The following is a 26,251-nucleotide window of genomic DNA, read 5'->3' as shown; positions in this document are numbered from 1 at the left end:
GATTCATTCATTATGTGTATGCTTTTCAGAACCTGCCAAAGCCTCTGGTGCTTCCAGGGACTCTTGGCTTTGGGCAAGTCCTTATAATTCATCTCACCAGGCCAGTATCTTGTTACATCCCCCTAAGAAGTGGTCACTGATCTTTAAGTTTCCAAAGTTGGGAACTGGACTTGTTTATTTCAGAGAATTGGGTATTTAACCCATCAGTGCTTGCAGTTAATCATGATGATGATGACAGTTGTTCGTAGAGAAACTGGATCTTATCAGATTTTTTTAAGTGATGGATTATTTCTTGAAAAACAACTTGGAAAATGTCCTACAAAGAAAAAATAGCTTTGCTCTATGGCCAGTTTTTTTTTTAAATACACATATATGGGTGGGCACAAACATGTGTACCCACAGAAATTCAAGTTCTGCAGTGAACACATCCCTTTTTGTACTCACCAACTAATCTTCATAGCAATTCGGTGTGAGAGTTACTTGAAGTTACCACTTTCTTATCTCTAAGTTTTTGCATATGCTGTTCCCCAAGCCTAAAATGACACCATCCATATTAGTTTAGTTAACTTCTTATGCTTCAGATTTTAGTTTAGATATCACTTCCTCAATAAATTCTCTCTTGACCCCTAGAACTAGTTTTGATTCCCTTACTCTTTGTTCCCAGAACTCATTCCTTCTTACGTAAATTCCAATTTCTTACTTAAAGTTTATCTTTCCCAATGGACCATAAACTATATTAGGGGTGGGACCTTGAGTATATTTTATACTGATGTATATCCAGTGCCTAGAATAGTGCCTGCCTCATAAAAAAGCCTGCCTCATAGTAGATACCAAATGAAAATATGTCGTACTGACTGAAACTTCCTTTAGGATTGTCAAGCTAATTAACTGCAAAGGAAATATTCCTCAGCACTTCGTTCAAAGCAGCTAATGAAATGTGAAGGCACTAAAGGGTGTGATGGAAAGAACATGAGCTTTTGGGTTTAGATTTGGTGCCACCGCTTACTAACCTGGGGCAAATTACTTGCTTTCTCTGAACTTTGGTTTCTTTTTTTCTTTTACATTGAGACAATAATAGCCTCTTCTTAATGTTGTTATAACAATTAAATGAGTCTACCCGTGTGAAAGTTCTTAGCACAAGGCTTAAAACGTTGTTGTTGTTGTTTGTTGTTGTCCTCGTTTGCTGTTGAGTTGGTTCTGATTTATATTTAACCCTATACGACGGAGTAGAACTGCCCCATTGAGTTTCCAAGGAGCAGCTGATGAATTTGAACTGCCTATCTTTTGATTTGGCTGCTAGCCAAAGGGTCGGCAGTTCGAATCCACCAGGTGCTCCTTGGAAACTCTATGAGGCAGTTCTACTACGTCCTATAGGGTCGCTATGAGTCGGAATCGACTCAACGGCGCTGGGTTCTGGTGTGATCTTTTGATTAGCAGCCAAGCTTTTAACCTCTATGCCACTAGGGCTCCTAAAACATAGTAGGTGCTCCAAAGATGTTATCCTCCCCACCCCTGCCACCATTTTCCACACCACTCCTGCTCACTCACCCTCCTTCTGCTTTATTTTAATGCTCTTTCCTCCTTAAGGAGAATCCTGAGTGAGTTATGCTATATCCATAGTACAGGGCTGACATAGCAGGAAGCAGCTTTGCCCTCTCTAGGTCATTAGCAGGAATCTAGATAATGAGAGAAGTAACACAGAATCACAGAGAAGCAGAGTTGGAAGAGGCCTGTGAGCTCAACATTCTCATTTAGTTAAAGATACTGAAGTCCAGAGAGGTAAAGTGACTTGACCAGAGTCCTAAAGAAACTGGTGAGATGCTTTTGGAAAGAACATGCCTAATAAGTAGCTCAGGGTAAGTGAATTTAGAGGTGTGCTCTTTCTCAGATTAATTGCTATCAATTGATATTCTTAAATACAGCCTTATGCTCAGTTCTGCTAGATGGCAGTCACAGAGCTGAAACTGACAAACAAAATGCGGATGTAGAGACTAATTCTAGCTTTTTCTTCATTTCTAAAATGTTTTTAACCTAAAAGCTGTGATTCCTTGTGTAAGAAAGTTCAGGCAAGAGTTGATTTCAAATTGAATTCTTACTGTATGTTTTCTGTTTAGAGCAGCCCATCTGTTTGTTACCATTAATGATAACCACAACTAATTCTGTGGTGTAAAAATGATATTGCAGGCAAATGTGTAGCATATCTACAAAGGTTGTGGCCATATGTTGTACTGCTGGGGTAGGTGGGTGGTGGTTAGGAGGGGGATGGTGAACTCTAATATAATGCCAGAAAAATAAATGAGAACCAGAGACCAAATTAAATGTTGCCTGATCATTATGTCAAAGACAAAAGCAGGAAGATAAAAATCTCAAAGCCAAATGAATTCAGGACAAAGGGGATATAATGGCAGCTGTAACCATAGTTTGGGACTAAGAAATGGAACAAATGGCTGACTTGCTGACCATCTGTTCAGAAGCAGGGGGAACTGCAGAAAGTGCACTGGGCTGGGAGTCTGACAATGGGCTTTCGCGGTGCGATGACTTGGGGGAAGGCAACTCATTCTCTGAGTGTCAGTCTCCTCATCTGTTAAATGGGGATAGTGGCAGTTTTTTTTTTTTTTTTTTTACAAAATCAGCACATGTTAGTTCTCTAACAGCTTTACTTGTTCTACCAACTGCCCCTCACTATTAGCACCCAACTTCCAGCTTCAGTGTCTTCCATTACCTCCCATCCCTGCTGGACCCCTGCCCATGGCAGTTACTGCCACACACTTTAGCTGAACAACACATTGCAATAGTAAGAAAGCAGAATTCTTACTAAATCAGTCCAGAGTTCGAAGCTTCCTTTGCTCATTGGAGAACTTGAAAAATTACTTCTCTGGGCTTCAGTTTCCCCAAACTTGCAGGGTTGTTGTGAGGATTAAACAAGATATAATGCTCACAGAGCACTTAATACCATGTCTGGCCTATAGTAAAAAAAAAACAAAAACTCACTGCTGTTGAGTGCCTTCTGACTCGTAGTGATCCTATAGGGCACAGTAGAGCTGCCCCATGGGGTTTCCAGGGAGCGCCTGGTGGATTAGAACTGCTGACCTTTTGGTTAGCAGTCGTAGCACTTAACCACTACGCCACCAGGGTTTCTAGCATATAAAAAAAAGGTATTATTATTATTGTTGTTAACATTATCAATGTATACATTTCAAACATTCAAGAACATGATACTCATACAAATACATATTGAGTTCTTTTCAAAGATTTATTTAACTCATCAGTGAGGGAAGCAGCAGGATGGTAAAGCTGGTTCATAGGAGACTCTGAGACAAAGAAGTATACGTAATTGGTGAAAGACAGAATGATGAAACAAGGTTATTAAGTTACATAGAAAACTGTTAATGTTCTTAAAAAATAAAGTTACCTTCAAGTCAGTTCCAGCTCATGCCAACCCAGTGTGTGTCAGAGTAAAACTGAACCCCGTAGGGTTTTCAGTGACTAATTTTTCAAAGTGAATCACCAGACTTTTCTTCCGAGGCACTTCTGTGTGGACCCAAGTCTTTCAGTCAGCAGCTGAGCATTCATCTCTTGCATGATCCAGGAGGTCCATTTAATGTCCTAGGAAGCCAATAAAACAGATTATCTTTTCTACTGGGCATTTATTTATTTTTTTTTATCTCCACCGGACAAAGATAGCTCATAACTTTTCGATCTTCTACAAGTTAACATTTGACTGAGTCTGAGCCCTAATTAATGTTAAATATTAAGTCAGACTAACTGCAGCCTTAGAGAATCAGAGGACCTGAAGCAGGCTTGTTGGAAAATAATATGATAATGAGAGAGCTGGCAGTAATCTACTTGCCTTATTTCCAGGTTTTGGATGATTGTTTTTACGTTGGGTTTGGTCAAGGAGTTATTGGTCGGCCTGAGTCCTTGGCCTTCTGGGACCTGGGCTTTGGTGGTCAAACTCGAATTTCTTACTCTTTGAGCCTTTGTAACCAAATCGAATCACCGTAAATATCACTGGATTTTGAAACATGTGAGGGCGTTGGGAAATGAGAAAAGGAAAAGAAATAGAAGCCTAGAAATGGAATGGATTTAAATTTCATTTTCACATGGGGTGTGACCTCTTTTTCTTGGGCACTTAGAAATGGGGAATGGTTGACATTTGCAGAAAACGGCTTCATGTAGGCATAAAACAATTATATTTATATCTGACCAACACACACCTTAATCCTCAGCTATTGTTATCCTTTCCTCCCTGTCCTCTTGAGATGAAATTTCCTGGGCTTTTTGTTTGTTTTTGTTTTTTTAATGGTTTCTTTTCACTTTAGTCTTTATCTCTCTAGCTCAATCTTTCCCTCCTCCTTTCTTACTCTTCCTGGGTCTTTATACTTACCTCGAATAGTTTTTCTTACCTCTTTTTATGATCCTCCCCTCTTGGGGAGGATAGTACTGTTTGTTTTCTCTCCACTCTCTTTCTGATTCTTTAATTTGCTTTTATAACATCCATCTCCCATTTGTCTCTTTGATTGTCACTACCCAGACCCTTTGCTTCCCAATTCTTTGTTTTGGCCATTTCACACATTCTTAAGCCTTACTGAGAGGCAAAGGCGCCCTGGTGGCACAAAAGATTCAGCGCTTGGCTGCTGATCCAGGGAGAAAGATCTGGTGATCTGCTTCTGTAAGAATTACAGCTAAGAAAACCCTATGGAGCGTTTCTACCCTGTCACATGTGGTCACCATGAGTTGGAATTGACTCGACTGCATCCAACAAGTAACAGGGAAAAGGACAGAGGGAGAATTGAAACTTTTAAGATAAATCACTATACATTTTGGAGGAGAACCTTTAATTAATTTTTAATCTGGGCTGCTGTTTTGATCACGTTTAGTAGATTAAATAATTTAAAATTATTTAATTACTTAAAAAAATGTAAATACAATGATACTAAAGCAGTTTTTAAAAGAAATATTTTTCCGTAAGATTTCCTCATGAATATATAATTATTTTCATTTCTATACTTTCCTCCAGTCTGTGTCTCCAGGTATACATGGTTTTTTGAGTGATTGTACTCTTCAGGAACACAAATTTTAAAATCTCTTTATTTAAGCTTGTGGCATGGGTATGTGAGCATATCTTGTAGGTGTAATAAGGAGTGGAAACCCTGGTGGCGTACAGGTTAAGTGCTGTGGCTGCTAACCAAAGGGCCAGCAGTTCAAATCCACCTAGGCGCTCCTAGAAAACACTATGGGGGAGTTCTACTTTGTCCTATAGGGTCGCTATGAGTCGGAATCTACTCGATGGCACTGGGTTTGGTTTTTTTTTAATAAGGAGTAGAAAAAGTAAGCAATCTAAAGCCTGTGGAGGCGTTGCATCTTTTTGATATAAGAAACAAAGATCAACTATAGAGTTATGGATTGACTTGTGTCCCCCCAAAATTTGTGACAACATGATTTCCACTATTGAATGATTGTCCCCCATTTTGTGTAATTTTCATATATGTTATAAATCCTAACCTCTATGATGTTAATGAGGCAGGATTAGAGGCAGTTATGTTAATGGACTGGACACAATCTATAGGATTAAGGTGAATCTTGAGTCAATCTCTTTTGAGATATAAAAGAGAGAAAGAAGCAGAGAGGAGAGGGACCTCATATCACCAAGAAAGAAGAGCCAGGAGCAGAGCATGTCCTTTGGACCTGGGGTCCCTGCACTGAGAAACTCCTACAACCGAGGGGAGATTGATGACAAGGACCTCATTTCAGAGCCGACAGAGGGAGGAAGCCTTCTCCTGAAGCTAGCACCCTGAATTTGGACTTCTAGCCTCTTACTGTGAGAGAATAAATTTCTGTTTGTTAAAGCCCTGTACTCATGGTACTTCTGTTATAGCAGTACCGGATGACTAAGATATATAAGAAGCTGAGTCCATCCCCGTTAATGGTGTCAGAGTGCTTGAATTACCTTGCACTGCACACATGGTCTGGCAGACATCGTTTTACCTTCTACAAGTGGATAATCAGCAACACATTTGTTTTCTAATTCATTTGGAGATGAAGCACAAGCTAGGTAACAAAGGGCATTCTAATAATTAAACAAAGAGCCTCTACTATGTGTCCACACTGTGTAACAGTGAGATCCGGCCTGAGAAGATCTGACTTCAAGTCCTGCCTCTTACTGGCTGGATAACCTTGAGTAAGGCACTAAGTTTTCCAAGCTTTAATTTCTCCTTCTGTAAAGTGGAGATATTAATCACCATTTTGGAAGACCAACTAAGATAATTCTATGTTATATATACTTTGTGACAATACAGAGTTTATTTATCATAAGTGACGAGGAAATGTTATAAATCTTATGTAACCACTGTTTTTCGGCTTAATAAGCAGGTTTGCATGGAGGAAGTGGAATTTCAAGGTTTTTTAGAGGTCTGTATTATTACAGACCTAGCGGTCTATATTATTGTTCTAGAGGTCTGTATTATTTTTCTCACACAGTAATTAAACACAATGTGCTACTGTCAGAGGAGAGATTCATAGATCAATGAGGCATCAGGAAGTTCAGAAATAAACCTACATTTACAGAGAAATTTATTATATGGTGAAGCTGACATTTCAGATCAGTGGGCATTTGGATGAAATTGTATCTTACATGAAATATGAAATCTCATACTTCTTCTGCCAACATTATTTAAAGATGAGACTTCAATTTTTTTTTAATTAGTAAATTATACAGGAAGGTGAACTGAATCTTCTTCCCAAATTCTCAAGGAAATAACAGAAAAAATGCTTTAAAAACAAAACATTCATAACAATGCTGAAAAATGAGAAAGGGCGCCATTGGGACTAGCAATGGAAAAGAATTTCTGGAGGATGGAGAGAAAATGGAATCAGACTAGTGGAGCCAACCAGTGATAACCAGATATTTAAGCAAAACAACCTAGAAGTGAGGGAAAACCAAAACCACTAACCCAGAAAACAAAGGAGAAATTTAAGACCATTCTAATCTATTATCCTTAGGATGGGTGAACATTGTAGCCTCAAAATAAGAACAAGCTGTTTATGAAGGAGGAAGAATAAAAAAACAGTTCTTATAAATAAAAATCATGATTGTAAATTTTTTTTTCAACAGAAGGCTTGAAGATCAAATTATAGATCTGGGAGATGGTGAAATCTTCAAAAACATAGAGAGAAAAGGCAAAAGAAAAAATATAACAATGTTATGAAAGAAAAATTAGAAGGCAAGGGGGTAAAATCCAGTAGCTCGTATTTGTTGACAGTATTTAAAATGGTTTGATACTCCTGGGAATAGACTGATAGGTCAAGTGGCAGCATGGAATTCAGCAATTCACATGGAAATTTATTATGATAAAGTTGGTATTTCAAATCGGTGGGCATTTGGGAGGCAAAAGTTCATTGGTCTATGGGGACAGGGTTGGGACCCCTACGCTAACCCAAATTATTTGATTAGATGCAGAACTGATGCAGCTATGTCAGAAGCTCTGGCAACCAATGTTTCAAATCAGTAAAATTTCAATGTTTATTTTTCTTTCATCCTAAAAGTACACTTCACATCCCCAGGGAAGGGAAAAACGGAGTAGAAGGCAAAGGCAGGCGTAAATTCTGCTCTAGCAGGGGTTAGCAGGGAAATATAAAGTTAGGGGAGTCTGGTCCACTGTTCTGCTCCTTTAAAGATAGGCTATTGGTCTTTGAAGGAGCCCTGGTGGTGCAGTGGTTAAGTAACTGAAAGATTGGAAATTCAAACTTCCCCAGTGGCTCTGCAGGAGAAAGAGCAATCTGCTCCCGTAAAGATTACAGTGTGGAAAACCCTAGGGGGCAGCTCTGCTCTGTCACATGGGGACACTATGAGTTAAAAATGGACTCAATGGTGCCTAAAAAGAACACTACTCTTTGACAAAACTAAAAATGATTGGGCACCAAGACTCCAACCACATTCTTTTCCAGTTCAGTGATTAAGAGCTCGGCCACTAACCAAAATGTGGGCAGTTCGAATCCCAGCTGCTCATTGGAAACCCTGCGGGACAGTTGTACTCTATCCTATAGGGTTGCTATGAGTCAGAATCAACTTGACAGCAATGGGTTTTTGAGGAGAAGGTGAGTCTCTCTGTGTGAATATTCCCCCAGCTTACATACCCTTGCTTAAGGAGAAGTGCAAAGTTGTAGAGAGCAAAAGTGAAGAAAATGGCATAAAGTTGCCTCAACAGTTTTGTGAGCTGACAGCAGAAAGGAGCCATAATAGATTTCATGTCTTACATTTTCACACAGACAGAGGAAAAGATAACACGGTGGTCACAGGACTAGACTCCACTAGCTTCTCAGCCTAGAGTGTAGAAGCCCTTCACAGTAATTTTTTAAAATGTTGGGTTTAATTTTTTTTTCTTTTTATTGTGCTTTAAGTGAAAGTTTACAGCTCGAGTTAGTTTTTCATGCAAAAATTTATACACGCATGGTCATGTGACCTTAGTTGCTCTCCCTATAATGTGACAGCACACTTCTCCATTCCACCTCGGATTTCGCGTGTTCATTCAACCAGCTCTTGTCCCTTTCTGCCGAAAAATGTTGTGTTTAATTTGAAGATAATCCAGACACATCAATATAAACACATTCTGGGTCATCCAATGACTACCTGAGCATAGTCAGGCAATTTTGGGTTGGCATTGGCATCGACTTTTGGGTTATAGTTTTATTGGCCTCAAGTGCAAAGGAAAAGAACAGAGGAAAATGTAATACATAAGTGAAAGCCAATGACATCAAGATGCACGCTGTGAACAAAAATTTCATAGTAGCTGAAATGAAGAACTGTGTTGGGAACATTGAGTTCTCGCAAGCGCATAGTAGCACAGGCTGCCAAACCAAAAAGATCCGTGCTCTGGCATTCAACGGTGTAGTCAGAGAGGAAAGGGTGATTTTATTTCAGCAAAGTAACATCATGTCTCACATTAAATGAATAATTTGAATTATATTGGTTCTGCAGGTTTATGGTTGTGTGAGCATAAGGAGTTTATACACAGGTTTATGTTTGTACATATTTAAATAACATTATAATACAAATCATTTAATCGAAAGTAAAAGCGAGAGTTATGGGTACTAGTGGTTTTATTAGCCAGGACACACACATCAAATTTGATATGAGCAGATCCTAGTGGCTCCCTCGGGCCAGAGAGGTTGTTGCACGTGGCTGAGTTGGAAGACAGACAAGGGCTCATGTGACTTGGCCTGTCTGTTTTTTTAACTAGACAAACCCCTCCAGGCTCTCCTCTTCAACTCCTGGTCAGTTCTTTTTCATGTTTTAATTTTCTATTCATGAAAAAGTCTCTCTTTCCTTGTTTATTTAGTCATGCATGTTTCTCAGCAGGCAGGAGAATGATATGTTCTGGAAGGGCAGGGTTTGGGGTTTCCTCTGAGTAAAGGTCTTTAGTGGCAGCTAGCTTGTAGCGCAAAACCGGGTAGCCCTGGTGGAGCACGGACGCTATCCCAGACAGTTCAAGAAGCCACTGAAATAATCCCAACCACCCTGTAGCAAGAAGATTGTTCCAGTGGGAATTTTGACAACTCCCACCCAACAGACATTGAGCAGAATCCTTCCCTTTCAGACAAAGAGCCCACGGCTCCTTGCACTTTTCTGGGGTGAGTGTTAATCAGGTGGGAAGATGACGCATGCTTCAAATTAAAGCAAAACAAAAACAAAAAAGAATTCATGATTTAAACATCACCATTTTAAGCAGATAAAGTGCTCCTGGTTATTGATCAGTGTGTTATCTACCTAGAGTCACATTGTGATCAAAAGATGAGTTGGTGAACTTACACTCAGAACCAGGAGAGTTAGCTGGATAGTCTAGTGTGATAAAAACCATGATGGATCGATGCAGACATCTCCGTTCCTGGCACACGCTTAATACTCTTGTTCATGAGCCGAGGGGCCCACTCTCCTGGACATCGGGTATGTGGGCACGGCCAGTATTTCCTTCTCTGTCTGCCTTTCTTTCTTTCTTTTTTTTAACATGCTTTCCTTCCTGAATAGTCCCCTCTGATTAATGCATTATCTCCTTAAAAATGCTAATATCCTGAATCTGGTTTTAACCAAGGCTTGCTTTCTGTGTCTTTGTGTTTAAAGCAACCTTAGATAAGTTAGCTTTGAGTCCAGTGTGTGTTGATTTTATTTTTACTCTCAAAAGGTAATCTTCATAGGTTTATTTCAAAGTTCTGGGGATCTCACTGTTGCTTCAGTATACCACTTGTTTCTTTTACTTTGTGTAAAAAATAAAGAAAGAAAATAAAACTATCTCCAGAATTTCCATATAGGAAGAACTTGGGGGCTGTAATTTAGTGGAAATGGGGGGTAGAGGACTTCTGACGCTGCTTTTACATAGAAAGTGCGTATATTCTAAAGCTGTTACATAGTAACCTTGTTTTTACTTGGGTTAGATGTATAAGATTAAAACAAACCCGATGCCTTAGAGTTGGTTCTGACTCATGGTGACCCCATGTGCTGCAGAGTAGAACTGCTCCATATGATTTTCTTTGTGTAAACTTTAGAGAAACAGATTGCCAGGGCTTTCTTCTGCAGCAACACCAGGTGGGTTCGAACTGCCTACCTTTAGTTTAGTAGTCAAGTGTAAACCATCTGTGCCACCTAGGGACCTAGATGTGTAAGATTATAGCCCTTGAAGACCCTATGGAGCACAATTCTACTCTGAAACATGTGGGGCCACCATGAGTCAGAGTTGTCTCCATGGCAACAGGCTTGGTTGTCTTGTTTCTTTTTTATTTTTGTAATGTTTATTTAGAGTGATTTGAGTGATGGGGCTGATAGGATTATGGTTGATTTTGCCTCCCTAACTCTACCGTTGGTTGCCACTCAGTGCATGGTTTAGCTCTGCAGTTTGGATCATAGACTGGCTTTGAAATATTCTTGGAGATGGAGTTAATTAACTACCTATCTCCCAAAACCAAAACAAACAAACAAAACTGTTGCTGTCGAGTAGATTCCGACTCATAGCTATCTCCCAGCAACCTCAAATTACTTGTTTTACTTTTTCTTTATTTGCAGATATCTATTTGCACCTGTGTGTATTTTATGACCTAGTTTTGCCAATCTGAAAATCATCAACTTCATCAGCAAAAGGACCACTTTGTTCTGCAGATACACTCTGTCAGAGAGTAAACAAGCTTTTCTCTCCCCTTTCGCACAATTCGATTTTAATCCCAGGCCATGCAGACAATGCCTATGCAGGCATTCAGTTATCTCTCAATTAACTCGTAGTAACTGCAACCAGTCCCTTGCTGCCCAGGTCTCTCCTTGAATTCTTAATATTGAGATCAAATTAGAAGGTGAACGTCATGGGCAGAAATGTAAATTGCTAAAAATGCAAGTAGGTGTGTGTGTGTGTGTGTGTGGTTGCTTGGATATATGTGTGCTCCCTTTGACTATATTCCAACCTATTGCCATCAAGTCGATTCCTACTCATAGTGACCCTATAGGACAGAGTAGAACTAACTGCCCCATAGGGTTTCAAGGCTGTACTCTTCACAGAAGCATACTGCCACATCTTTCTCCAGTGGAGTGGCTGATGAGTTGAACCACCCACCTTTCAGTTAGCAGCCAAGTGCTTAGCCACTTCACCACCAGGGCTCCATATATTCCAAAACCAAATATAATTAGTTTATATTATCAGTTTTTGGGTGGTCTGTGGCTTTTCCTCAACCGGTTTACATCGTGTATTATTAATACACATAATAATCTAATTATTATGTATATTGCTGTTGTAACAAATTGCACATTATTTTAGTGGTTTAAAACAACATAAATTTATCATCTTACAGTTCTGAAGGCCAGAAGTCCAAAATGGGTCTCACTGGGCTAAAATCAAGAAGTCAGCAGGGCTACGTTCCTTCTGGAGGCTCCAGGATAGAACCCTGGTAGTGTGGTGGTTAAAAGGTAAGCTGTTAACCAAAAGGTCAGCAGTTTGAATCCACCAGGTGCTCCTTGGAAGCTCTATGGAACAGTTCTACTCTGGCCTGTAGGGTCGCTGTGAGTTGGAATCGACTGGATGGCAATGGGTTTTTTTTTTTTTTTTTTTTTTTGGCAGAGGCTGCCCACATTCCTTGGCTCAGGGCCTTCTGCCTCCATCTTCAAAGCCAGCAAATTTGGGCTGAGTCCTTCTCATGGTGCCATGTCTCTGGTTCTCTTCTGCCTCCTTCTTCCCCTTTCAAAGACCTTCGTGTCTACACTGGACCTACCTGGGTAACCCCGGACTCACTACCACCAGCAGTTGCTGAGTTGATTTTGGACTCATGGCAACCCCATGTGTGTCCGAGTAGAACCACAGGGTTTTCAATGGCTGATTTTTCAGAAGTAGATCACCAGGGCGTTCCTCTGAGGTACCTTTGGGTACACTTGAATTTCCAACCTTTCGGTTAGCAGCCAAGCGAGTTAACTCTTTGCACTACCCAGGAATCGAATTCAGGATAATCTCCCTATTTTAAGGTCAACTGATTAGTAGCCTTAATTCCATCCACAGCATTAATTCTTCTTTGTCACGTAACATACTCACAGGCTCCAGGAATTAGGATATGGACACCTTCGATGGGGGTCCATTGTTCTTCCTAGCACATATGGAAAGCTTACACAGTCTCTAAAAATATCAGTATGAGCACTCCTGCTATTACACTCTCTACCCTATTTATGAAGACTTCATAAATGTGATAAACACACATGAATCTTCTTACCGAGGTTCCTTCCAACCATAATAAGCAACAGCCCTTTTCAGTGTTTGATCGGAGAGTCACTGAAAAGTCTTCTTGCCCTTCTTTATTTTTGTCTCTCACAGGCCTGTCCTAAGTGTGTGGAATTCCTAGCCTTAGCCACTGCTTTGGGCTAGGGAACTGTCTTCAACCCTTTTAAAATGAAAATATGAAAGTAGGTAGCATACCAATCCTCTGGCATAATTAAAACCTTGGCATGTATTAGTGTATCATAGAAATCAGCAGGTTACCTGGTAGAAGTGCAGGGCAGGTAAACCAGGTAAGTTTTGAGCTGAGAAAAAAGGAAGGGAAAATTAATTTGGAGCCGGAGACATTGGGGAGACAAAGGTGGGCAGAGTAAGAGGTGTTATTGCATTAGGGGATGATACGTATGGTTAGGAGGAGAGACATCAGGGAGACCTATTTATTCAGTCAACAAATAGTGGTTATTATATGTAATAACTGTAACGCACTGGAGTTGCAAAAGTTAACAAACTACCCCTGGTAGCTTTCACCTCACACGTTAGTTTAGGGGGAGGTTAAAGGGAAACCATGGAGAATGTTAAAGATGAATGCATTAATTTTTCCACATTTCCTGCGTTAGGCCCTCGTTCCTTCACTCAGCATGTGGCTTCTCCACGCTTGTGCAGAACTTTGAACCTTGGCTATAGGCCTGCCACACATTGACACAGACTGGCTTACACAGCTCAGGTGGACACAGTGTAAAAGCATCTTAGCTCACGTCAAGGAACACATTATGCTGGTGATGTGTAAACCATTCAAATTAGCATTATTATTATTATATTGTTGGTATTTTATTTTGAACACTTGGTTTTATTGATGTGTAGATAGTTCTCTGTTGTAGGAGGCTGTCCTGTGCTTAGTAGGATGTTTAGTTTCATCCCTGGTCTCTACCCTCTAGATGTCAATCCACTTTCTCAGTTGTGACAAAGAAAAATGTCTCCAGAAATTGTCAAATGCCCCCTGGGAGACAAAATCATTCCTAGTTGAGAACCACTATGTGCAGCATAAAAGCAGAAAAACGCACAAATCGCCAGGGTACAGCCTGACTAATTCAGTAATTCCCTAAAGTAAATACACCCGTGTGACCACCACTCAGGTCAAGAAATAGAACATCACTAGCAACCAAGAACCCCTCACTTTTAATGCCTCCCTGTCGTTACCCAACCAAAACATAACACTATTCAGGTTTCTAGTATCAGAAATTAGTTTTTCCTGATTTCAGACTTTAAATAAATATAATCATATAGAATATACTCTTTTGGATTTGTGAGGTTCATCCATTCTGCTGCATATTATAATAGTTTATTTTCAGTGCTTTATGTCATTCCATTGTAGTCATACCACAGTGTATTTATCACTTGTGGGTATATTGCTGATATTTTAATTGTTTCCAATTTTTCCTGTTATGAATAATGCTGCGATGAATATTCACGAACATGTATTTTGGTACAATGTGTATGCATTTCTATTGCATACATACTCTCAGTGTGAAGTTTCTGAGATTTGAGTGCATATACTTAAAGTTTTCCAAAGTGGTGCTACCAATTTGTATTCCTACCAGCAGTGTGTGAGTGATCCACAATCCATATCAATGATAACACTGGTATTTCCAGTGTTTTTTTCATTCCAATATTAGCCATTCTGATGGGTATGCAATCATTACATTGTTTTAATTTGCATTTCTCAGATGACTAACGAGGTTAAGCATGTTTTCATACTATTATTGGACATTTTAATATCACCTTTTGTGAAGAGTCTGTTCTTTTGCCCTTTTCTGTAATTGACTTGCCTGTCTTTTCTATTTTAATAATTAGGAATTCTTTCTATACTCCGAATACGAGTCCTTTGTTGGATGTACGTATAACAAATATCTTCTCTCACATGTGATTTCCCTTTCTGCTCTCTTAACGTGTCTTTTGATAAACAGAAGCTCTTAATATTAATCAACTCTTATTTATTATTTATTTTTCTTTATGACTAGTGCCGTGGTATATTATTTCAGAAATCTATGCAATGCCATAAAGATGTTCTATTTTAACTTTTAGAAGCATTCATTTTTTCCTTTTGACATTTAAGTCTTCCATATACCTGGAACTGAATTTTTTGTGTGTATGATGTGAGATAGACTCAGAATTCATTTTTTTTCCCATATGGACAACCAGCTGAACCAGCACTATGCATTGAAAAGGTTGTGATAAATCAAGTGACACTATATGAGTAAATTTGATTTTGAACTTTTATTGTGTTTCATTGATCTATTTATCTACCCTTTTGCCAATATCACACAGTCTTAATTACTGTAACTTTATAGTAAGATTTAATGCCTAGTCGTATGAGTTTTTCAACTTTTTACTTCTTTGAGATTATACTGGCAATTTTGGGCTTTTCATATTTCCCTATACATTTTAGAATCAGCTTGTCAATTTCAAAAGACCTGCTGGGATTTTGATTGGGATATCTTGAAACTTTAGGTCAATTTGAAGGAAATGAAATCTTTACACTATTGAGTCACTTAATCCATAAACATGTTTCAGTCCTCTGTGTTTAAATCTTCCTTATTATTCTCTGTGCAGAGGTCATGTACACATTTCATTAGATTTATTCCTAGATGTTTGATATCTTTTAAAAACTATTGCAAATGGTATTTTTTTAAATGACACTTTCTATTGTTACTGTACACTGAAATACAATCGATATTTATATTGACCTTGTATTAGCATTCTTGGAAATCATGTAATAGTTTGTAGGTTCTTTTGGATATTCTACAGCTATTATCTGCAACCAGTGAACTTTTTATTTCTACTTTTCCCATCCTTATATTTTTATTTATTTTTCCTCCCACATATCACTTGCTATGAACTCCATTTCATGTTGACCAGAGGTTGTATTATTCCTGATAGCAGGAGAAATTTTTATTTCATCACTAAGCATAGGTTTACTGTTTCCCCCCCCCCACCCCCTTTCTGGCACGCAGTTAAACTAGGAACAGATATAAACAGAGACTGAGATCATTCAAGTCTGTGTTTCATTCTTTGTGAGGCCTGGTTTATTTCTTCTTTGCTATTACTTCGGTTAAACAGATAGCATTGGTGTTTCAGTGGTAGAATTCTTGCCTTTATGCAGGAGTCCTGGGTTCAATTTCTGACCAATGCTTTTCATCCCAGCCAACGTACCTCATGCGCAGTCACCACGCATCAGTTAGTGGATGCTTGCAGGTTGCTATGCTACTGAACAGGTTTCAAGGGAGCTTCTAGAATAGAAGGGCTAGGAAGAAAGTCCTGTTGATTTACTTCAGAAAAATCAGTCAGTAAAAACCCTTTGGAGCACCCCGGTCCAATCTATAACCGATTATAGAGATGGCACAGGATCTGAAAAAAAAAAAAAAAAGGCAGGATCTAGCAGCATTTTATTCTGTTGTACATGGGGTCACCATTAGTCAGGGCCGACTCAATGGCAGCTAACAACAAGAATAGGTTTAGTAGCACCCCTCTGTCTTGGAAGGACCTGAACTCTAATTTTTATCTCCTAGGCTTTTTTTTTTTTTTTTTTTTTGGTCCCTTAGTTGTGATTTTCTGTTTGGCTTCTTGGGCTCTTGCTCCCGGTAACTTACCATTTGACAAATGCCTTAAGGAAGAGAATCAGCACAAAATATTGGCCTCACATCTATGTGGGTCTCTTCACTCGCAAGCCCTGGCTCCCTTGATTGCCCTGAACTACATTTTTTTCTCCTCAGCCACTGTCACTTATAATTGGCAAATGCTTAGATGGGAAAAGCATGGGATTCCCTTTCCTTTGGGATCTTGGTCCCCAATGTCCTGACTGCCTTGATTAACAACCAATGCTTTCAAACTCAGCTATTGTTTTATTTTTTAAATTATTCTCCACCTTTGATAATTATTCTTGGCAGGAAGATGGTCTGATACAAGCTATTCCATCATAGCCGGAAGTCTAATGGCTGTTAAATTGTATCTCAAAATACCTCTAACTTAAATCGGTGCAAACAATCTATACTTATAAATGCTCCGTATTCTAAAAATTTGTCCCAATATAAGTTGAGCCTGCAGCTGGTGAACAAACAGAACTGTAGCAGGACTAGGGGTTGTATGTGTGAGATACAGGCATATTGTTAGAACAAACTTCAGCCTCACCTCTCTAAAGCTTTGTCCTTTCAACCTATTGCTTGTTATTAAAATGCCACTTTCTTTTAATTTTTGCTATATGACTGAATTAGTTCCACAGAAAACTGAGTTTGAAGGTGGAAGAATATGAGCCCGCTGACATATACATGCGGGGATAAGTCAAAAGTATTGTTACTAGACTCCAGTTCATACACGTCTGGGTTTATTTCAAACAAAACGTGTTTAAACATGTCTCTGCTATCAGTGGATGGCTGCAGGCAAGTTCTCTCAGTAATGCACTTGTCTTAGTCTCATTAGGGTGCCTTAAAAAAAAAAAAAGAATACTTTTTGTACCATGAAAAAAAACGATTTTGAGGTCAGGGCTAATATCAATTTTTAACAAAACTCAAGCGGACATCTTCCTAAATCATTGAAGCTTTGCAACAAGTTTATGGAAATGCTACACAAAACAACAGTTTTTAGATGGATCAAGCATTTTAAGGAAGGTCAGGAAGACATCAAAGGTGAGCCAAGTGAGGGGAGACCGCTCAGAAGGTTATGGAGACTGTTTTTTTGGATTCTAAAGGGATAATCTTGGTAGATTTTCTTGAAGAACACAGGACAATCACGGGGGCAGATTATGAAGAAGTTTTCAGAAAACTTAAAACTGCATTTGTCTTAGTCTTCTAGTGCTGATATAACAGAAATACCACAAGTGCATGGCTTTAACAAAGAGAAATTTATTCTTCCGCTTTCTAGTAGGCTACGAGTCCAAATTCAGGTCGTCAGCTCCGGTGGAAGGCCTTCTCTCTCTGTTGGCTCTGGATGAAGGTCCTTGTCATCATTCATCCCTTGGTCTGGGAACATCTCAGCGCAGGAATCTCAGATCCAAAGGACGCTCTGCTCCTGGCACTGCTTTCTTGGTGGTGTGAGGTTCCCATGTCTCTCTTCTTCCTTCTTTCTTTTATACCTCCAAAGAGATTAACTTAAGACACTACCTAATCTTGCAGACCTCATCAATATAATTGCCGCTAATCCATCTTATTACATCATAGTGATAGCATTTACAACATATAGGAAAATCACATAAAATGGTGGACAACCACACAGTACTGAGAATCATGGCCCAGCTAAGTTCACAGATATTTGGGGGGGAACATAGTTCAATCTATGACGGTATTGGTGAGAAAAAGGCCAGGAAATTTGCGTTGAGGAATTTTTTTCCATTACGACAACATACCTGCTCATTCTTCAAGGGTAGTAAGGGCTGTCCTAAGAGAGTTGTGTTGAGAAGTCTTACCATATCCACCCTACAGCCGTGATCTTGACCCTTCAGATTTCTTTTTTGTTCCCAAAACTCAAAGAACATTGAAAAGGAAAACAATTTCATTCTCTCAGGGTTGCCCAAACTGCCTTTTTGACGTGGTGTAAATTGAAGAGTTCAGAATTCTTCTGGGAAGGGTTAGAGAGATGGAAACACCGTCTTCAGAAGCGTATAGACCTAGATGGAAGGTGAGTAGAAAAGCAATAGATTCACATTTTGATATTTTTGTTTAATAAAGGTTTCTATGATTTTGTAGCAATACTTTTTGACCTACCTTTGTATATATAATATACATATAGTATCAATCATGTATATCATGTATATATTATATGTATGGTACATATTTAATTTGCATATCTATACCAAATTAAATTTTATTGCAGTATGCTTAAGGATGCATTTCAGCAAAGGATGCTAGAAGAAAGAGAGCTAAGGAATGTTCAAGAAAAGGACATGGTTGGGGTAATGACAGTCATTTACTTGTCCAGGATAAGATACATCCAGGTCATGGGCTCACCAGCCTTTTATTCCACCAAATATGTCACCTTGAATCTTCAGCACACTTTATGTGGCTGCCAGTACTGCCTTCAACAAGTCTCATAAACTAGATCTGGTTCCAGGTATAATTTCTTATAATGTCACCAGCGCCATCTTGCTGTATTGTTCTCTAGTTATGTCAGAATGACTAGAGATCACAGATGTGTGATCTTATTCGCCTTTGTAATGACTGCTAGCCTCTGTGCATGTGCAAACATGCACTTCCTGAATCCTAAGGCCTAGCTGTGAAAAACTTTCTGAGGGCCTATCTGTATACCCACATTTTTGGAATCCCCATCCTCTACCTCAGGAGCTATTCCTCTCTCCCAGGGGTATATTGTTCCAAGTCTGAGTTGGTCAGTTCAGAACAATGTCCAGGGAGGGACTCCAGGACTAGCTGTAGAAAGACATTGTCTCTTCAAGTCCAACCAAGCAATCTGATTGGGAGTGTGCAATTTAAATTCAATCCTTCTAGGACTTCCCCACCAATAAGAATTACAGGTTCTTTATTCTTCCAAATGTTCAACAGAATCAACTGTGTGCACACTAAAGTATAGACACACACACTCACCTTCTGAGATAAAATATTAATTCTCAAAACTAGTATGTTTTAAACCAATAAGAAGGAAAAGCAATATTTTCTTCCATGTACCATAATTTGTAAGACTACCTCTCTTACACTGGAGTTTTTTTTACTCTTTTATTCAGAGGAATGTTAGTTCCTTTCCTTCATCCTCTCCACTCCCTTTCTAATCAAGCAAAAACAACCTAAGACTTCTAGTAAAGGACCATCTTTGTTCCCAGTCATTGTGGGGGTGAAAGAGGAGGAGTAATTTCATTCTTTTAGTTACTTAACTTTTCCCGTCAGGAGTTCTTTCTCCTCCAGGAATTAAATATCCCTGCCTTCTCTTTTTTCTGAACTTTTGGAAAACAACTTTCCTAATGTTTTAGAAATGTTGTCAATATTCTAGGATCCAACTGTGTCCAATATTCCTTTCCTTGGATACTTTGAACCATAAGATGTTTCAACTGGTCAAAATTATGCTCAGAAGTACAAATCTCCTTTCTTCCTCAATCTTTGGGAAGATAAAATTCTTTTTAGTTAAGCTAGTCATATATCAGATTCCCTAGTTTTAGGAGAAAGAGATTCCCTTCTCATCAAATGTTCAAATAGTTTGATACTATCTCAGCTGGGTTTTTATCTAATTTTAAGCATGGTCCCTGGTTCTCTGGCCAGTCTCTCATTGTGCTGGATGGTTCTTTGGTCACCTTGGTTAAGCTGGGAACCATGGTTCTTAAAATTCCCTTCCCTGTGTGATTCCAGGTTAGAACTGACCAAACAAGGAATATGCACAAGATTTAAGATGTGGAAGTGGGACAGAGGCCATGAAGGTTTTCGTGGAAACCTCAGAGGTGCATGGTGAGTTCTAAATTGTCCTTACTCTCTTCTTCTCCACATCCAGCTCTTCTTTTTTCCCAGTAATGTCTCTACTCACTAACAGTGTTCCAGGCTCACTAACGTGTTTGGGGCAGACCCAGACAGACCTTTCCATCCAAAGGCAACAGCTTCCTATAGCCCTCTTCACAAGCACCCCCTTTGACATACTACTTTGCGGGCTGATAGCTTGGTTTCTCAGATGCCCCTGCAAGCTCCAACTTGTCTGCTGTGCTAATGTTTAGGAGGACTGGTTAGTGACTTTCCCTCTAATCCTCTAACTCCCTAGTCCAGACCTTCACTTTCTCTCTACTCCCATATTGTTAAGGCCTAATTCCTATAATAAATTCCTTGTCTTATAACACTTGTAGTGGCTCTACTTTCCTGACAGAACCCTCGATGATGCACTCAAAATATGCCAGAAATATAGTTTCTCTTTTTTTGTTTATTTTATCCTCACTAAATGTCCCCCTAAAGTTATCTTTCAGAAGATTGAGAAAGATTTGCATTCCTGAGCATAATTTTGACCAAGAAATAAAAACAGAAGTTGAAACATCTTATAGTTCAAAATATTTAAAAAAGGCAATAATGAACATGGCTGTTGTTACTGGCAAATAACATTTTTCTTCAGGTTTATGGAATTCTGTTACCCTCATGTACTTATTTCTTGCTTCATCAGTTAGATATTCTTCTTTTGAACATTTTATATTTAGTATGCTTAGTGAGCATTCTAATGCTTGTAAATAATTGTCGTTCCTTAGATTTCAGTGATACCCATATGTTCATATTAAGTTAAATCTCAAGTTGACCTCATTCTCTTTGCATTAGTATATAGATATCAGATATGAAAGTTTCTTATACTTCATTTTAAAGCTGCCAACCTAGTATATAATCAGTGAGAAGTTATATGTAAACCTACATGTTACAATAAGTTTGAAAATTAGATTAAAATGAAGAAGGAAGATGTAATGGTAATGGCACGTAGAACAGAGTAGAGTAGAACTTAGAACCAGAATTACAAATTGGTGCAGTAGTTTTGCCTGTAGCACTAGTTTAGAAAGAGGTTTAAGGACTCTCTGGTCTTATTAAGGGAGTCCCTGGGTGATGTAAATGGTTAAGCGCTCAACTACTAACCAAAAAGTTAGCTGTTCAAATCCATCCAGAAGCACCTCGGAAGAAAGCCTTTCTACTTCCAAAATATCACATCCATTGAAAACCCAGTGGAGCACAGTTCTACTCTGCAGTTCATGGGGTTGCCAAGAGCTGGAATTGACTTCACGGGTAACTGGTTTGTTTTGGCTTGGGCTCATCAAGACAGTACTGTGGTTAGAGTTGTGTGCCATATGCATTGGAGGGGAGTTGTGACATAGTAACTTGTATTTGTTGAGCCTGATAAACAAAAAGATGAGCCTGTGTAAGGATATTCCAAGGAGTTCCTAGTCCTATTGCAGAAAAAGGGATCTCTGACAGACTGATAGGAAGATTCATATTAATGTATATATTAAGAATGGAGAAAAGTAATCCCTCTAACAGAGCCTGATTTAAAAAAAAAAAAAAGAAAAATGTTTCTTGAAGCCACTCAACTCTCTTTCCTTTAACTTACCAGTGTTTTCATCTTAATTTTTTCAAATAGAGTCCCCTTTAGGGTAAAAAATGATGCTATAAGCTTATATGATTATCAGTTTGTTTGGAGTTTCTATCTCTTAGTTTAAATTAACACAGAAATAGTCTGGTTTTAATCATCTGCCTTTTGCGAACTTCATTGGCACGAGTCTATTCCCCAATCAGAGTTCTCCTGGTTAAACTGATCAATTGCAAGCAAGAAACTAGCCAATCTGAGGATGAATCTGTGGTCCAGAAAGCCCTGCCAAGGTAAGCCTTTACTGAGATGACATTTGCAATCTTCCCTTCTCCTTCTTTTTCTCCTTTTCCTTCTCCTCCTCCTTCTCCACTTCCTCCTTTTTCTTTTAACTACAAAATCAACAGAGCAGAGAACCACAGCTAGAATTGTCTCCTTCGATACCATATTTTAATACATGTTGAGTGTTACCAAAAATGTTTTCCGTGATGTTTGTTTATTGAAATCTTTTATGAACTAATTTGCTTCCCGAGATAGCTACTTGGTGAAGTAAGAGTTTAATTTTAGGAAGTCTTAAAGATAAATGGTCAAAGACACAGATCTTCTGTTCTTTCCCTTCACACCAGTAATAAGAACAATATAACTAGTACTATCCTTCCATCAGGATTTCTGGTCACCTTTGTTGACATGGTATCACAAGGTGAATAGAACCTAAACCACCTTCTTAGGCTTCATCACAAATGCAGAGCCTACCCCTGGGATGCTCTCTTTCCACATCCATGTACCACCTTCTCCTCTTGCCTTCATTATATAATCATTCAGAACCCTGTGTATTCCTTCTACCTCAGAATGAAATGTCATCACCTCCAGCTCTGGATGCACTCCATATTTGGTTGGGCAGGCTCCAAGGTGCATTTCATCACCCCATGCTGTGCTTAGCCCATGCAGTGAATAGTGCTGCCAGAGGCAGGGCTCCTGCCAGTGATGCATACTTAGGCTAATAGCCTGTGGGCTTCTGGGAAACAAAAGGGCAGGTGATGGAGGGCAGCCATCATAAATTGGCAGGAACAGTTTCTTTTTGAGCAAAACCATTAAGGAGAACATGAATCAAATAGAAAGATTCTCAAAGGCCCTGGAAATATGATTGTGTCCTCATTTATATCTCTAAAATAGGAGGAAATGAAAGAGATGGCTGGGATCCCAAATTCCCAAGTCCTTGACCTCCACTGTCACCAGTAAAGGAGAAAGAGACGCAGCTGGGACATCAGACCAAAAGCACTCCCTTTCTCACCCTAAAACTTTGGTTCCAAACCCTATAAACAATGAAGGATAAGAAAATTCTTTCTTCTCCATGACAGTACTTTATAAATTTAAAGTTGATGATCATGGCTCCCCTGAGTCTTCTAATGAACATTTGAGAATCGAATTAAGAATATCATTGATCAATCAATTGATCAATGTAATGTATGAGGCATGAGGTAAATTCTTCACATTATGCCAGACCGGGGATCCTACAGAATAATAATAGCTAATACTCACATAGCACTTACTTTGTGCCAAGCTCTAAGTGCTTAATCCTCACAACAACTCTTTTGAGGTATGTACTATGACTAGCCCCATTTTATAGTTGAGGAAATTGAAACCCTCAGAAAGGCTAGGTAACTCGACCCAAGGATGCACACTATGAAGTTACAAGCTAAGATTCATACTGTGCAAGAGAATTAAAGAAAAATTGGGCAACTGATAAGATCTGAAATGGCCAGTTTGAGGTTTGGGTATGATTCTTTGTTCGGTGATTCTGTTTTCCCTCCAGTGGCAGCCATCTTCTGTATTGTTTCTAAGCTAGGAAAGTCCGGTCATGATGATATAACTACACTGTGAACCCTCCCTGTCACACGCCCACATAATTGCCACACGGTAACCAATCTAAGAAAGAGATATATACCCTTTTAAGCCAATGGCCTTACAGAGCTTGCCACAGGAAGTGCTACCTTACAAGTTCCTCTAAAGAAATTTCTGCTTCACGAGGTCCTGCCACAGAAATCCTTGTCTTATGAGTTCCCACAGCAGGAAGCCCTGCCGTAAAATGATCTACTACCAATTGAGTATGATCTAAGCCTGTAATGACCAATCAAGTAATGTCTTTCAATGATCTAAGTTCGTAAATACCAATCAAATAAGTGTTTCATAGCCATTGTTTCCTTCCTATAAAATGTCACTGTTGAGGTGGCATTTTGAATTACTGGGTTCTACCACACGGAGTTCACTCTATTCACAGCTTGAGCCATCTCTTTTTTCAATAAGTATCTCAATTTTGAGTTAATTTACAGATGGTTAGTATATGACAATACCCAGGGATTTTGGCTCTACAGTCCAGGCTGTTAGCTGCTAAATTAATGTTGCCTGTTTACCGAAGAATGAAGAGATATGAATTCTCCTTCAGGGATATAACAAATAAGAAAATACTGTATTATATATGTAATATATATAGTCAAGTCCTAATTGATTACTATTACTGCAAGTGTAATACCCATTGCTGTCAAGTGGATTCTGTCACATAGCGACCCTACAGGACAAAGTAGAATTGCCGCATAGAGTTTCCAAGGAGTGGCTGATAGATTTGAACTGCTGACCTTTTGTTAGCAGCTGAACGCTTAACCACTGTGCCACTGGGGCTCCACTGCAAGTATAATACTTCCTAAAAGTGAGAGATTGTCTGTGCTGAAATGGACAAAGAAGATTATGTATGAAGAAGCCTTGGAAAATGTATGGTATTACAATAGGTGCAGGGGAGGAGACGGTTTAAGAAGTAATTCTGGGCATTTAGCATTTCTGTCCCTGTTAATTACCAGTAGGGACCATCAAGCACTGAGACAACCAAAAGCTTCTCCATGTGTTTGTAAAAGCCTACTTGTTGAGAACAGCTGAGCGGCATGACAATGGCTTAAAAAAACAAACCCTTTTCTACGAAGTGAATTCCAACTGAGAGTGACCCTAGAGGATAGAGTAGAACTGCCCCATAGAGTTTCCAAGGAGCACCTGGTGGATTTGAACTGCCGACCTCTTGGTTAGCAGCCGTAGCACTTAACCACTATACCACCAGGGTTTCCAACAATGGCTTAGAGCCTGTTAAACCACATATACCTGGGCCCCACCTCCAGAGTTCCTGATTCTGTAGGTCTGGGGTAAGGCCTGAGGATTTGCAGTTCTGACAAGTTCCTAAATGATGCTGATGCTGCAAGGACTTCACTTGGAGAACAACTGGTCTTGAAGCAGGAGTCAGCAGGACATAAGAGGAAGTTCTTGGAGGGTGTGGCTTAAGGGTAGTAGAAGACAAAAATGGAGAAATAGACGATTATGTAATTGTAACAGCTAACCTCAGTAATAGCTTATTCTTAACTAAGTACTGTGAAAAGCATTTGACACGTATTCTCTCTTTTCATCCTCACAACAAATAGCAGATATTACTACTGTTCCTATTTTACAACTGAGGAAATTAAGATTTTAAATACATTAGGAACTTTCCCAGGTCACATATACAGAAAGCAATGGATCTCGGATTTAAACCCACATCCAGCCAATTCTAGGGTGCAAGCACTCAGCAGTATTTCTGTTGCACAGCACTGAGAGGGGTTTTGATGTGACGTGTTCAGAAGTACATAACATTTCAAAGTTTCTAATCAGTGATGTAGCAGGACAAAGGTGAAAATAGGGTATATTTGTCTGGTAGCATTGTGCAGAGTTTAAAAACTGAGAGGGAAGCTATGGCTCTGTTAGAGCAATACAGCATGATCCAAATTTCCAGAACATAGCTTTGCATCCTATCTAATTTTCAAAGTGAATGACATCCCAAATGCTGTCTTCAAGAGTTTTGTTAGCATATCTGAGGTTTAAAAGCACAGATTTTGGAATCAGCAGGCTTTCACCTTGGATCTGCTGCTTACAATTAATTCATTTATCAAACAAATAAACCGTTGTTGCCGACTTGATTCCCACTCATAGTGACTCTATAGGACAGAGTAGAACTGCCCCATAGAGTTTCCAAGGAGCAGCTGGTAGATTTGAAGTGCTGACCTTTTGTCTAGCAGCCAGGCTCCAAATACTGCTTCATCAAGGCTCTAAATCCGCTAAAAATGGCAATAATTTTTCTTTTGGAAACTTTGATTGGCTATCATTTTGTTTTGAACTGATGAACTAAACACAGATTAAGCTATTTGCACTGGCTGTTTTTAAACCTTCTTTTTTCTTTTTGTTTTGATGTCCTAGACATATGTCTATATATAGATTTAATTTTATTAATCATGCTTGGATCTGAGTTAGTGTCGTTCTGGAAAATTTTCTACTATTATCTCAAAATATTGTTGTGCTCTTATTCTGTTTCCTTCTGAAATTCTGCTTTGCGTATGTTGGACCTTCTCCTTCTGTCCTCCAGTTCTGTTAATCTCTCTTTCATATTTTTAATGTGTCTCTCTCAGAAACATTCTGAA

The 26,251-nt window shown here is 39.1% G+C and overlaps 1 long non-coding RNA gene across 1 annotated transcript in view; it reads left to right on the top strand.

Annotated features, from left to right (window-relative positions):
• The first annotated feature begins 1,731 nt into the window (after nt 1-1,731).
• Nucleotides 1,732-26,251, top strand: part of LOC111752125 (uncharacterized) — a 62,238-nt gene continuing 37,718 nt past the window's right edge. Inside the window, exons 1-4 of the long non-coding RNA XR_002787121.2 lie at nt 1,732-1,856; nt 11,827-11,941; nt 20,075-20,170; nt 21,974-22,057. This is a non-coding gene — a long non-coding RNA (uncharacterized LOC111752125). The remainder of the gene's footprint in view (nt 1,857-11,826; nt 11,942-20,074; nt 20,171-21,973; nt 22,058-26,251) is intronic.

This window comes from Loxodonta africana, chromosome 7 (genome assembly GCF_030014295.1).
Source record: "Loxodonta africana isolate mLoxAfr1 chromosome 7, mLoxAfr1.hap2, whole genome shotgun sequence".
Lineage (NCBI taxonomy): Eukaryota > Metazoa > Chordata > Mammalia > Proboscidea > Elephantidae > Loxodonta > Loxodonta africana.
This window is presented reverse-complemented; position numbering and strand designations above follow the sequence as displayed.